General features: G+C 32.6%; 1 pseudogene; it reads left to right on the top strand.

Moving 5' to 3' along the window:
- Positions 1-1,421: 1,421 nt before the first annotated feature.
- On the top strand, positions 1,422-2,145 carry LOC131065134 (17.8 kDa class I heat shock protein-like; annotated as a pseudogene).
- Positions 2,146-16,182: the final 14,037 nt, after the last annotated feature.

Below are 16,182 nucleotides of genomic sequence, written 5' to 3'. Positions count from 1 at the left end.
GATTTAACCCCCTTAATCATATCTAATTTTTTAAAAATTTAGTATTTTGGAAAGTAAGTTCAAAGTACTATAGTCTGTATTCTTTTCCTATCTTCATATTTTGAGTGGATGAGTCTCTAATTACTCCTCCAAGTTCAGGTTTAGCTGATTTAAAAAAAAAATTGTCCATTTATACCCCTTTTTGCACACCATCTTGGTGCACTTACCCTTATTTTGTTTGAAAGAATCAATACTTTCTATCACTATTGGTGACTTTTTCTTTTTAAACCTTTCCCATATATGGCTCATATAAAAAGAGATAAATTGTTTTTGTTGTTTGATATTATTATCAACATCTTCTCCTTCACCATATAATCAATTCTAGAGATATGTTATTATATTGGGATTGGTTAATAATTTTAGGGATATAGGATCTACATTGTTTAGGAAGCATTCCAAATATAAAATACTATAAAGTATGTGTGATTTTTTTTATTTATAATATAACATGTCGTTAACTACTTTAGAGTAAATCCACTTTTAAGATGAACTCTCAACTATGCCAAGAAGTATATTTAATTTGTTGTTTACATTATATTGTGTGTTTTATTTTAAGGTAAATTCATTTTTTATGTTAGCAGAGACAAACCATGCTCTTAGTACTTTTTTTTTAATTAGTAATATAAAATTTGCAACGTGAATGATATTACATTTTTTGCTATTACACTAGAGTTGCATGTAGTGCCTCTATATGCCTTGCATACATAGCCATATAAGGTTGTTGATGATCATTTTCATAGAGTGATTGAAATATACGTTGGTTGATATGTATAAATGTTGGTTTATAATTTGTGAGTGGCTCTTGATTGGGTTAATGGAGAACTTGACACAAAAAAGAATATAGTCTATCATGAAATTCCTTCACCATTATATTTGGTATTATGTGTGATTATAGAATTTGATCATTATACGTGTGTTTTATGAGACATTAATAACCCAAAGTCTGTCTTCATTCCACTTACAAAAAGAGAACATCACACTCAAATACTTATCAAAATAACACAAATTCTTATCATACACAAATTGAAAAGGGTTACAATAGATATTGATTATAAAAAAAAATATAAAATTCACAATTATCTCTAAATCAAATTAAATCTCTTCTCCTTCATTTCATCACCATCGTTCAAAACCCTATACAAGTGATCTCGAAAGAATAACCACCAAACCAAAAAAACATTATCCTTAATGACCCTTGGAATATTCTAGAATAACATAGTCCCCTGGGGAACGTGTGACGCGTACCATGATAACCTGCTAGAAAATTCTAGTCTCTTCGCTAACCTTCTTACGATTGCAACTGTTGAGCATTATATATAGCTTAACCTGCACCATTTTCAATCAACAAGAAGATATTCTTAAGCATTAAATCTTAATTTAAGTGCCTTCATTCCAAAGCGTTAAGAAATGTCGATTATTCCATTTTTTTTAGGGAGAAGAAATTCCAACGTATACGATCCATTTTCATTGGATGTGTGGGATCTGTTTCAAGTTTTTGATTCCTCTATTTTTTGGGATATTGCAAGACCCTTGACAGAGTTTACAAGGGATGCAGCCGATGTAGTCAATACACAAATTGATTGGAAGGAAACCCCCAATGCTCACATATTCAAGGCTGTCTTCCTGGTATTTTTAATTCTTCATTTTTAACAACGATTATTGGTTTTGCTTTGTAGAAATTTTCCCTTTGATTTGGATAGAGATGAAAACGTAATATGTGTGCTTTTTTTTTGAGGTGTGAAGAAAGAGGCTCGGTAAAAATAGAAATGGAAGACGACAAAATTCTTCAGATAACTGGAGAATGCATCAAGGAAGAGGAGCAGAAAAATGAGAAATATCACCATGTTGAACGCTCACGAGGCAAGTTCCTGAGGACCTGAGGATGCCAAGGTGGATGAGGTGAAGCCCGCCATGGAAAATGGAGTGCTTACTGTAACAGTTCTGAAATACCCTCAACCTCAACCTGATGTTAGGTGTATTGGAATCTCTGGCTAAATATAGAAATATAGGTCCCAGCTTTCCAATCTCAAGTTGTAGGGTTTCTATATTGATTGAAATTTTGTACGAGAAGAGGGGTTTACAGTTGGCTTGATAATCTTGATATGTGAACAGTTTAATAGTATGTAATTTTAAAAAAAAATTAATAGAAAAAGTTAAGCAAACTTAATTTAATTGAATTCATTAGCAATTTGATTAAATTCCTCATTCATCTACTTATTCATAAATCTAAGGATTTATTTAATGAGTTCATTTCAATAGTCTCTTTTGATTAATTAATCTGCATTAATTAATCATTTCCCATTTAATTCATTTCTTCTCAATTTAATTGAATTCATTAGCAATTTGATTAAATTCCCCATTCACCTATTTATTAATAAATCTAAGGATTTATTTAATGAGTTCATTTCAATAGTCCCCTTTGATTAATTAATCCGCATTAATTAATCATTTCTCATTTAATTCATTTCTTCTAATCTCCTAATTAATTAAAACAAATCAATTTATGAGTTTGTTGAAAGTTAATTAGCCAAATTCCTATTATTTGAATTTTTAAATTCAAATTCCCCACATGCCTCCTAACTTCCAACCACCTAACCTAGCCACCCCCTAACCTAACCCATTCCACCTAACCCTGGGTTTAACTAACCCTATCCTATCTTGCACATCCTAACCTCCTATGGGTCAAATATTCTTCACTTGAGACACATGGCACTTATGCCACATGTCTCCTCCCTTGGACACTTGCCCTCTTATGAGAAAAGCTCCTTAACACTTGTCACCATAGAGATGACAAGTGTCCCTCCCTCCAAATTTTAGCCTTGATATCTTAAGACTCAATCTTGATTGTTGATTCCTTGTTTATCGTATGGGTCTATATGAATTGTCGTATGGGATTGTGTAAACTATTGTATGAATTTTTGTCTTTGTCAGTCCAGAGTTGTCTTCTCGCATGTCTTTTTCAGATTTGTCAAGTTTGCTTGGTCAATTTACAGTGAGCATAAACACCTGATATTTGTCATTTTGTGCTTAGGTTGTCTTCTTGGTTTATTTGGTCAAGTTATCTTTTGTTAAATCGAATTCTAGAGCTAGACACCCCAAGATTTTCAAGTATTCACCTTAAACAAGTTGAAGATCTAACATCTCAAAGTACATCATCACTTTTTTTGATTAACCGATCACTCAAAATATAGTTTCTCATTTCTAGTGTATTTTTTTTCTGGATTCGATTGTGTGTATATTTTTCATCAACGTTTCGAATCACACTCCGTGATTCATCATCAGGATGAAAAGAATTCCCAAGACATGAAAGATGATCATCAGGATCTATCATCCTCTATCACGAAACTATAACGTTTGGTCAGGATAACCTCATCCCATATCGTAGGATATATCGTTCCTATTGGACTTAGTTTTATCAAAATTATCATCATTGCACTCCAAACCAAAGATTGAAAAACTTACAAACTTACAAATACTTGAATTATCTTTTCGTGTCATATCACTCTATCATATCTAATTGACAGTTGGTCACTTATCGAAACACCTCTTAGACAATTGAATCCTTGCACAATATTCAATAGATGTGTATGCCCGTTTTAACTAGAATGTAGAGGCATAAGATCGCAGAAACAGAAATAAAAACATTCGAAATAGCTAAAGATCATAGAATCCTGGCATACCAACACAAAATACAAGAAGAAGACATAACAAGTCAACATATCAGATAAATCAAACAAGTCCAAAATCAATACCAACTATGTCAAAACCTCACAAGGATTCAAATACATTTCCAAAGAGATGTGGCTCTTTTATGCAACTCTTAAAGAGATCCCTAAGGGATTTTGCTAAGGAAGATCAAAATCGTGCACCTATGTCTAGCAATGGCTCATCCCCCCATAAGAAAATTGACTCTCCAAATGCATCTATTCCTACACCTCTTGAAAAATTTCAATAACCTTCCATAGCATCCTTACCAAACAATATACCAAAGGATGTAGCTCCCCAAGGGATATCCATAATTCCCATGAAACCTATTTCAGAGGATCATATTCAAATCCCTATTCCTTCATATCTAAGAATTGATTCCTTGCAACATCCCCATAACGCTCCCTTGCAAATTTAAGTCCTGATTCATAGAATGCTTGTTAAACGTGTCCTAATTGATGGGAGAGTTGGCTTAAACATTTTCTCATTAAGTCTTGTTTGTGCTCAAGGTTATTCTAAAGATGAAGTTGATCCCCATAAAAAGATCATAATCAAAGCATATGATGGAGAAGAGTGTTCCTCTAAAGGAATTATGATATTACCCATTAGAGTGGGACCTTTACAGAAAGACATAGTGTGCCAAGTTCTATACTTGGATTTATCATACAACATACTATTGGGAAGACCATGGATACATGACATACAAGCTATTCCATCAACATATCATCAATGCCTGTAATTTCCCTACAATAGGCAGGAAATCATGATCTCAGCAGATTCAAATCCATTACAATACTATAGTAATCTAAAACCAACTCAAGATGTTATTGTTCCTTATAATAGGGAGGCATCATCTTCAAGCACACAATCCAAGGAAAAATCATTTACCTCAATTTTGTCAAGCATAGAAAAATAACTTCAGCTAAGAGATCGAGGCAATGAAGAATATTCACTATCATAAAAAAAAAACAAGAGCAACTTGCAATTAAAAGGGAAGAAGAAGATGTAAATGTCAATGTAGTTAATGTGTTAAGGGTCACATTCATTTGACTTTGACTTAATCGAGGACAATCAGGAGCTATTTGCGAGAGGTCATTCTGATGAGAGTATCGTTATAGACATTGAAATGCATATTGAAAGATCTAACATCTCTATCATAACCCCTAATATCTTTGAAACAATTCAACCTGAGGATCCTTTACCCTTAATCCATCTTGAATTTATGGACTGGGAAAATGAAAGACATACCACCATTGATACCTTTCCTTATGACCATGCCATATCCTTATATCTTAATGCAATTGAACTCGCAATGACTATCACCAAGAATTTCAATAACGCATCTTCCATTCACATGGGTGCCAAATCTCCCAGTCACAAAAATGAAAATAAAGAAAACAAGATTAGGTCTAATGTTGAAAACCATTTATTGGCAACATTAGACTGAGAAAAAGTAAAAAGAAAGGACACATCTAATGGTGAAAACCTCCTCGAGGCGCTGGAAGATGGGAGATTTGAGACCTTACCTGAATACTATCAAGAGAGACCATCTATCTTGATAGAACCAATAGAGGCAATTAACATTGGCACAATTGATCACCCAAAGATTCTACATCCAGCAACCTCTCTATTAGAACCAGAAAGGCAAAAATATTTGGAACTCTTCAAAAGATGAGAAATCAATTTTGCCTGGTCATATGCAGACATTATAGGGTTAGATCCATATCTTATAATACATCACCTGAATATTAGTCCAAGAGAAGGCATTCTCTTCATCACACCACATGGTCATACAATTCCAAAGGCATACAAATTAACCTTTCCATGCACTAATAAAAAAACTGAATATGAAGCTTTGGTCACAGTAATCAAGATGGCCATAGAATGGAACATCACACAATTACAGGTCTTTGGAGACTCTCAACTCATCATTAATCAAATCAATGATGATTATCAAACAAAAGATGAAAATCTAATGCCTTATAAGAAAATGGTAGATGATGTCAAGAAAAAATTTGTTGAAATAAATTTTCAGCAGATTCCAAGGAATGACAACAAAGCAACAGATGTCATGGCAACACTTGCTTCACTACTTTAGACACAAGAAAATCAAGAGCGTTGCGATTTTTTGGTGGAAGAGTTGTTTTACCCTGCTCATTATTGTCTTGATTCCCAAACTATCTGTCACCTTGTCGAGCATGATTCATCCCACTACGACCAAACTTATATATACCTGAAAGATAATATCCTCCCTCCTGACTTGTCAAAAAATCAAAAGAGAAACTTTATTTGGCAATCCTCCCATTATAATCTTGTCGCGGATAACCTTTTTAAACGAGGTCTGGACGGTACTCTCTTAAAATGTCTCGAACAAGAAGAATCTGAGAAGGCCTTAAATGAAGTACATAATGACATTTGTGGCACTCATTAAAGTGGTCTTACTCTTTCGATAAAACTCATATTCTTGGGCTATTATTGTCCAACTATGGAACAAGATTCTTTTCAAATAGCTAAAAAATATAAACAATGTCAGATCCATGGCAACTTAATTCATGCACTAGAAAAAGAACTTCATGCTTTGTAAACCTCTTGGCCTTTCTACCAATGGGGTCTTGATTTAGTAGGATAGATACATCCTCCTTCATCCAATGGACACAAATTAATCCTTGTAGCTACAAATTTTTTACAAAATGGATTGAGGAAGTACCTCTCATAAATATTACAAGAAAACAAATTGCTACATTTATCTTGAACTACAACATATGTTTCTATGCATACCCATGACCATTATCACTGATAATGGGTGACCATTCAAGAACTAGGATGTACAAGAGCTATGTGAGAAATTCAAGATCCAACACAGATTCTCCACACCTTACTATCCACAAGGGAATGGGCAAGAAGAAGCATCAAATAAAACCATTCTGAAAATCCTTAAAAAGATAGTGAATGATGCTAGCAGAGATTGGCATATTCAATTGAACCCTTCTCTATGCGCCTACCATACCAGTATTTGCACACCAACAAGTGCCACACCTTTCTCTCTTGTCTATGGATTAGAAGCAATATTGTCAATAGAAGTAGAGATACCTTTCTCTACGAGTATCATTAAAAGGTCTTATCCTAGATGAAGAACAAAGAGTATCCAGGCTACAAGAACTAGAACTAATCCATGAACGAAGACAAAATTATTTTGATCATTTAAAAGTGTATCAACAAAGAATGTGCCGAAGTTATAATCAAAAGGTCAAACCATGACCTTTTCAAATTGGAGAACTAGTCCTAGAGGAAAATCCACGCAACCAGGTAGATTGAGAAAAGAAAGGGAAGTTTGAACCAAACTGGTTAGCTCTGTTTGTGGTTACAGTAGTATTTGGGTCAGGAGCATATTAGCTATCAACATAGGATGGGGGTCAACTTGAAGAACCCATCAATAGCATGCATTTGAAGAATTTTATGTCTGAAAAAGTAGAAAAATAAAAAACAGTGAAAAATCAAAACAATCAATAACAGTGAAAAAACTAAAAAAATAAAAAACAACGAAAAAGAAGAAAAAATCAAAAACAGTGGAAAAGTAGAAAATACAAAAACAACGAAAAAACAAAAATAAACAAATAAATCAAATGAAATATGACAAAATGCGCATTAAAAATAGATGGTGAAAACCTGGCAACATGCACCATTTGTCAGCTAGCTCTTCCATCTATTAGTTCATGCATCCTTTCGCTTGCATTTCATTTCCCATCAACACTATCCATATCCATCCTAAGCCTTTGTACATACGCAAGCATCACAACAGATTTCTCACCATGGTTTGGATAATTGGGTACATCATAATAAATTTGTTTATAGGCTTGGGGAAAAATCCTACACCTAGGTGGGGGAAAAAAATTGATCATTTTGAGCTTAATCAAACAGGTAGAACAATAGTTAGACAACTCTTTCCAAGTGAAACTAAGACACATCCAATGTTGAACACATAATCAAATTATCAATCATCAAACTATCACATGCCAGTATAAGCACAACACACCTATATCAATAGTTGATATCTTTTGATATTAATTTTAGCACTTTAATCAATGATAGTTCAACTTTTATATCTTGATTTTCACTATCATGATTTCTAAGTGACTCCGGGATGTCTCTAACTAGAGGAACAAGGAAGGAACACGATTTTTTTTCTTGTCTTCTATTTGTAAATTAATCATTAATATGTGCAAATTTGTCTCAGGACATGATCATTGGAGCATCATTGAAGACATTTACGATTTGCATATAGAACTGATTAATACTTTTTGTTTTATGCAAGCAACACTCAGGCCATCTTGGTTCAATTATACCTTGATGCTTATGCTAACTTGCAATATCAAACTCCAGGAAAGTAGTGCTCAGGTCATCATGGTTCAATTATACCATCGATATTTGCACTCACTTTCCACATTTTAGAAAGCTCAATGATGACAAAGAGAAATAACCCAATGACTGGTCCGATCACAACTTTGCATTTCATTTGCATTTAGATTGAATTTCATTCTTGAATAGGATCAAAAAACGTCATCTTATCCAAGGCCAATCTATCGTAGGAATCATCAATGTATCATCATAGGTGTATACACAATCAGAACGATGACTCATCTCTCTCCAGATATTATCGACCCAATGTAAATATTATGCTACTCCCTAAAATATACCAACATCAACATATTTGAATCTTCCTGCAATGTGATATCAACAAAATGTCAGTTCTTTATCGAATCAATCTTATCAATCTTATTAATCATTCTTATCTGATCCATTCTATCATGTGTTATACATGATGTATCTTTCCTGGAACTAGACTTTCTAATCAAGTCTTATATAGAATATCTCATTCCTGAAACTAGATGGCTTGATCATCTTTGTCTTATATAGGAGGTGTCATTCTTAAAACTAGACTAGATCTTGACCCTGTCAATCTAATCAATCTTATCATTTCAATCAAGCTCTATCAATCATCACATCGAGAACCACATAACCATGATTGAAGAACTCGCACTTTCAACAATCAACATTGCAGAAATCAAATCAGGAAATCAATTTCGCAAAGATCCAAACACTCCAAAGGTCAACTATCTCAATTGATCTCCTGAGGGGGCATCATCATATCACAATTTAGCAATCAATCTCTGGGGCATCCTATCAAACCAATATCACATCAACATAGTCAAAATGAGATTATTCTTTGAATAAAAGCGTCATCACACCTTGCTTCAAAGAGGGACAAAATGTATACACCTAAAAATGCTCTGTAGATAATTAATTGAATAAGCAATTATTTAATTAATCCCCCTTCTCAATTTAATTGAATTCATTATCAATTTGATTAAATTCCCCATTCACCTACTTATTAATAAATTTAAGGATTTATTTAATGAGTTCATTTCAATAGTCCCCTTTGATTATTTAATCTGGATTAATTATTCCTTCCCCATTTCATTCATTTCTTCTAATCCCCTAATTAATTAAACAAATCAATTTATGAGTTTGTTGAAAGTTAATTAGACTTTTCCTATTATTTGAATTTTTAAATTCAAATTCTCCACATGCCACCTAACCTAACCACCCCCTAACCTAGCCCATTCCACCTAACCCTAGGTTTAACTAACCCTATCATATCTTGCACATCCTAACCTCCTATGGGTTGGATATTCTCCCCTTGAGACACATGGCACTTATGCCACATGTCTCCTCCCTTGGACACTTTCCCTCTTATGAGAAAAAATCCTTGACACTTGTCACCACAGAGATGACAAGTGTCTCTCCCTCCAACCTCTTCTCCAAACTCCTCCAATTTCACCCTTGATATCTTCAAAGTCAATCTTGACTGTTTATTCCTACCACCTCACCCCTAGTCTTGGAAATCCTATAAATATCCCCCACTTTGGAGCACAAATGATCCCCATCTCATTATCATTTCATGCATTGTTACTATAGGCATATCCATTCTTGCATATCATTTCTAGATTAAGCATTGTTATTATAAGCAATTGCATCTTAGATCTAGCTTAATTTGATCATCTTCTAGATTAATTGCATCTTCATTTAGCATAATCAATGCATATCATTAGCATAATTAGTTTCTTGGATCAATCTAGCATAATCAATATCTCATCTAGCTTGCACATCATATCATTTTAAATCCTCTGTCTTGGTGTAGTCAAGTCAATGGGATCGCTCATCCAAATCTGAGAGCAAATCCACACTCGCATCTATTAGGAGGTGATAGATCGCTTTGTTATGGTTTATCTTTCATTTAATATAAATTTTCTAACCATGCTTGTAATAATCTATTGAGTGTCTGTTTTGTAGTTGCAGGTACCCTACTTCACACTCACAACACTTCCTATGTTAAATTTTATGTAAGCTTACTTTTAAATATAAAAAATAATTTATTTAAAATATGATTTCAATGGTATGAATAGTACAATAGGATATCTCTAGTAAATACCCTATCATATACCCCCTTTTAGTTTATTTTTTTCCCTTAACAATGTTTGAAAAAGGTTTGTTATTCTTTTAGCTTCCTAATCTATAATTTTTTACTAGTTCTGAAGCCTACATGATAAAATAGCCTATACTTATGAGGTCATCGTTGATGTCTATGCTTAATGGTGTAGGTACATGTACCATATACATGTGAGACAAACTAATAATATTAGGCCTTTACATTTGACAGAAAATACTCATGTTTCATACCATCCATTATCTATCATGTCAAATGTTTGACTATTTGAGTAGATCTGATATGTATGGTTCTGCATCCGGCATTTGGAAGAAAATCAATACCAATGTAGATTGCAGGTTATACACTTGAAATAAATTTACAAGGTTTGTAGGCTTCACTTGTGTAGACAATTAAAGGAGGCAATACCTTAATGTAAAAGAAAAGTAATTTGGCTAACTGAGAAAAGTCACAGGCCTCAGGACAGCAAAACTGACATGAGTTTTGCCTATTTGAACTTCTGTTACAAATTGTCCATAACTCCTCGATAGGAGCAAGTGTTGGTATTATCTTTTTTTTCCACTTTATAGCCTCTTGTACATAATTAATTAATTTCAAACTGGGATTTGCCAATGTGCCAATAGGAACCAAACCTCAGAAGCATTTGTTTCTCACTATAGAAAATATCCAAGAATCTAATTGCCCCACCTAACTCTGTATACTTAAAATTAACCCAATGCTTAGCCTCGGCCAAACGTTTTTCCTTTGTTACATGATCTTTGTTGATGTAAATGGACATTAAATCATGAAACTAAATTGAGAATCTCCTGAGCTCTGCGGCTTTTACATAAAAAATTGTCTTTGCAACATTCATATTATTACGAGGAATCTAAATTGAGAATATCTTGGCAATAAATACATTAAAGGCTGCAATGAGACCAATTTTTTCATCATGTGCTACCATTGCATCAAAAAATTTCAAGTTTCATTGATAAAAATAGGAAATTAAAAGGTAAAAGTGCATACTTGAAGAATGCAGAGGATGAAAATTGTTGAACCTACAAACAAACATCCTAACTTGCTACTTCAAAAATGTCAAAAACAAAGTTGATTATAGAAGTTTATAATCAAACTTGAAGGAGGTTGGTAAAGAGAGTGTCCCTATTCCAAGATAGCATCCCTAAGTTGGTTGGTCTTTAGTGCTTTAGTCTAGATGGGGGGTTGGGCAAGATAGAGAGGGATTATTCGAGATTAATTTGAGATTAATTTAAGAGTTGCAACATATTTATTTATGTTGGCTTTTTAACAAAGTCAGCATCCTCAAAAATATATTGGGTTATTTTCAGCTTAATGTAGCTAAGGATTGTGTCCCTTGTTCACCATTAATAATGGGTGCAGGGACCATTGTGGGTGTGCAATTGGCGAGTTATGCAAACTTAAGGAAGAAAACATAGTTTAGAGTAAAAAGATTGACATGCCTCATAATGTGCTTTTAGCTATTAAGAATATTTGATGAATGTGTTGCAGTTGAGTAGAACTGTAAAAATTTATGTGATTACCATACATATGCTCCAGGTTTAGGTTATGGGGAAGAAAAGGGCTAGTGGGACTCGGATCCTAGTTGGACGGTTGTTCTTGATGTACTCTTGTTAATTCTTTGTTATCTTTTTCTATTGGTTAATTTGTTTTTAGCTGACTTTTTATTTTGTTTTTCATTTTACTATCTTGCCCTTTGTCAAGTAATGGCCCCTTGTTAGTTCTTTGGTGGTTTATTTGTCAGTTAATATGAGTTTAGATTTTTCCCTTTGCTTTGTTGTTTTTCGACATGAGTCATTTTCAAATGTGTTTTTATTAAAATATTAAGTGGTTTTTCTATCAATTAATTTAATTTTTTATTTTATTTTCTTAATTTACATCATTTATGCTAGTGCTTTTTGTTTTATCTCAAATTGAATCTTTCGTTAATGATTTTTTTTTCTTGGATCAATGGATCTTTGGTTTGCTGATGAAGTTGGATGGTTTAAAATGAGTCCACCAGGGATGAAGTCTTACTGAGTGCACTAAAGGAATTTGGCAAAATGGATACCCATCAGTCCTTGGCTAGTAGTTAAAATTACTTTACTTTGTGAAGGAACGATTTTGGCAGAATGGATACCCCTCAGTCCTTGGATGGTAGCTAAAACTACTTTTTTGAGGGAATGAATTGGAATAGATACTCCTCAGTCCTTAACTAGTAGCTAAAACTATTTTGTGAAGAAATAAATTGAAATGGGTACCCCTCAATCCTTAAATGATAGCTTAAACTACTTTATAATGACCACAAATACTATATAAAATAATAGCAACTTTATATAATTTGAAACTAATATCAATACTCTACAAACACAATAAAAAAATTATGTTGTGGAACCCCAAAGATCCTCTACATCAACCCTGAAAAACATAAACTTCTACGACTAAACTGCATCCAGCATATGGGTCTGTAAAAGATTATAAAGTATTCTTCATAAGGAAATATTCTATTTATTACCAATGACATAGGTCCTCTACAAACGTCCACTTCATTGATATCCCCTTTTGACATTCGGTATATTATCTTTCACTTCACACTCAAAATTCCACTCCTCCCCTGCCCTACCATTCCCTTGAATCCTTTATATGGATTTCATATAGTATATAATTTTTTAATTTTTATATCCACTAAATGTCACCCCAAAGACCTATGAACAATTCCACCATGGCTAAATTGAGCCCAAATTCCTTTCATGACTAACATCATCAAAGTTTGAAAGCTACAAAATTTAAAGCCAATGTTATTTTTGGTAACTTCCATTCCAATGTATTTTTCCTCTTCTTTTCCCTTCGTAATGGAATGAAATGCTATACAAGAATGGAGAAAACAAAAGTAACAATCCATTCCTCCCACTTGCAACTATAAATCTGAAATGTAATGCCCACACTCTACTACCAATGATTACGTTTCTTGTTTGATATTGTTGCATCACTTGTAATCTTGTTACTAATTACAAGAGAGTCTTGCAAAGAAAATGCTCAAATAATGTATTTTTTGGGGGTTCTAATTCATTTAAGCTTCATTTTTTCTTTTCGTTGTTCTCTCAGAGAATATTCTTTGTTAAGTGGACAAGTAAAATCTTAATTATTTTTTATTGAATTTATGGCATAGGAGAGAGGATTTAGTACCAGAGTGGCACCCTAACTTTGCACTTTTCAAAACTCTATGTGGAAATTTCAAATCATTCCTAATTTTTTATAGAAGCTTACTTTACAAGTTCCCTACTTATAGCTAAAGTTTTAGGGCCACATCATCAAATTACAATACCATATTAGCATGATTTTTCCCAAGGTGTCCAAAATAACCTCAAAAAAAAGTGAGACCCATACTTGTACTAAAGGGAGATTGATACTTGTGGGTTGATGTGGCATCACATGATTCACTGCTTTTTCACATCTAAGGGATACATTTCATTCAATTATGGGTAATCATCATCAGAAATAACAACTTTAAAGTCAAATCTATTTTTGCAATGTTGTCAAAAATACTGGACATTAAATCAACATGTGTGGGTATTAAATCAACTAATGTTATCATGGCCATTGGAATGCACTCAACTACTAGGTCCTTTCCCTTATAGAAGACCTATCTGGTTGGTTTCACTTTTGTAATCTATTTATAAACTTTATTTATCAATATAAATAAAATATATATTCTATATCTTTAAAATAGTTGTATCCACTTGTATTCTTTATGGTCTTCTTTGTTTTATTGCTTCAACATTTTTTATACTAAAGTAGTAGTCCTTATTATATAGTTTGTTTTATTTCTCCAACAAATAGTATTAGAGTCAAAAGTTCTAAATTATATTGGATATTAGAGTTCTGGTCATTAGAGTTTTTATATTTTTTGTTTCTAGTAGTTGCTAGACTAGACATTAAAAGTGGGTAGAAACCACCAATGTTTGATAAAACAATATAACATGTGGTCAAATAAAATGAAACTTAGTTTAGTGACTAATAATTTAAGATAATTAATTGTGAATATATTCATAGATATAGGAATCCCAACAACATATACAAACCTCACAAATGTTTAAAAGAACAATTCAAAGAGATTGGGGGGAAGCACGCAAGGTAAAAGTACAAAGCTTTGTCACACTTTTATAAAGGAAATGGTCAATGTTGATTCAAATTTTTAAATTAAAACAATAGAAAGTGAAATATATGTTTTGAATTTTGAAATGATGTAAGCTAATTAAATTTATATTCTTATGTCTATTTTATGTATGTAATTTTAATAAAAAATTAAAAAATTATTTGAATATAGTTTTTCATAAAGTAAACACTATAATTTAGTTGATGTAAAAATGCTTAAATTTAAGTTACACAAGCCACCACACTTTATTTAGTAAATTTTACATTTTTTCTTGATTTTTTCTTTTTATATTTATAACTTGAAACTTTAGTGCATGGATATAATTTTTACTATTTTTTATAAATATTTATTTTTCAATAAATTTGAAAAGTTGTGTGTGTTGAAATATAACTCTTTCCAATTCCCTCCACCTTTTTTCTTAATTATTTATCCAAATTAGAAAAGAATTATATCATCTTGACATAGATTCTTTTCTCTGCTGCATCATTTTTATTTTTATTTTATTTAATAAATTTTAGTATTTTTCCTTGACAAGATAATCAACCTTGTATTTCAGTGTTGATGACCTAGTTTAAATAAAAATTAAATATAAAATATAAAAAACTAACTAAAATATTAAAAGATATATATTTTGGAAAATTCACTTATAGATCTATAAAAAAGTATTTTTACATTTCAAAAAAAATATATTTATAAGAGTAGGAGTTGTTGAAACATCGAGTTTTATTTTTTTTTGTAATTAGACCAAAAGTAGTATAAAATATACATTTAGTAGACACTTCCAATTGGAAAAGTTGTGGCCAATATATAACTTAGCTATAATGCATCTATATAGACCATATGTTTGTCTAAAATTAATTTTTAGTTAGAATTACTTAAATTCACTTGTGTTGATAAGTTAGCCTGAAACGTGACAGAGCTTTGTGCTTTTACCCAGCAAAAGCATCGAGATTATCGAAGTTGTTGGCAATTGACACTCATTCAGTGGCCTCCGATGGTTGATTATTGGTTTAGGGTTGTCATTGATGACAACTTTTCATGGAGATTCAATCCGGTAGCTATAATTCTTCCTAACCGGAAGCGAGTGTTAACTGGTAGCTAGTTAACCACAGTTAACCAGTATTCCAAGATGAACATAACAATTTTGGTCTGAAATATTTCCAGTAACATGCATTGAATCGTGTTTGGGATGATTGGGCCGACATAGAGACATAATTTTATTATTGTTTTGGTGATCCACATTTATCCTTGGTGATCTGATCAAGCCGACATGAGACTACACATTACATTAGCAGGTAAACATGGTAAATGACCTATTTTGTTGATTGCGAATATATAAGACAAGTGTTGATGATTTTTTTGGTGAATGATATGATTGTATACGAGTAAGTGGTGATCAAGAATCCATTTTGGCATAGCTTCACGTGCTCATTCTTGATCTGATGGCTAACTAAGACAGTAAACAGGACAGAACAGAGTAGGACATAGTGATTCAGTCGATATATTTAGCACTCAACCGAAACTCATCCAAGCATTGTAGATGCTATTTTGGAGTTCATTTTGTTGTATTTCATGATGTTAACTAATTAGTAAGGTAGTGAGCCTTCCAGGGTTGTAGCCCTTTTTTTTGTACTTAAGTAGTGAGCTCTCGGAAGTGTTCCTGAATGCCTATGCATTCCCCATATTGTAATATTATTTTTCTACTGGCCATAATAGAATAATATTATGGGTTCAAATTCCACCGCATTTTTTCCCATTTGGGTTTCTATGTAAAAATGTGTTG

Source organism: Cryptomeria japonica, chromosome 5, assembly GCF_030272615.1.
Source record: "Cryptomeria japonica chromosome 5, Sugi_1.0, whole genome shotgun sequence".
Classification (NCBI taxonomy): Eukaryota; Viridiplantae; Streptophyta; class Pinopsida; order Cupressales; family Cupressaceae; genus Cryptomeria; species Cryptomeria japonica.
This window is presented reverse-complemented; position numbering and strand designations above follow the sequence as displayed.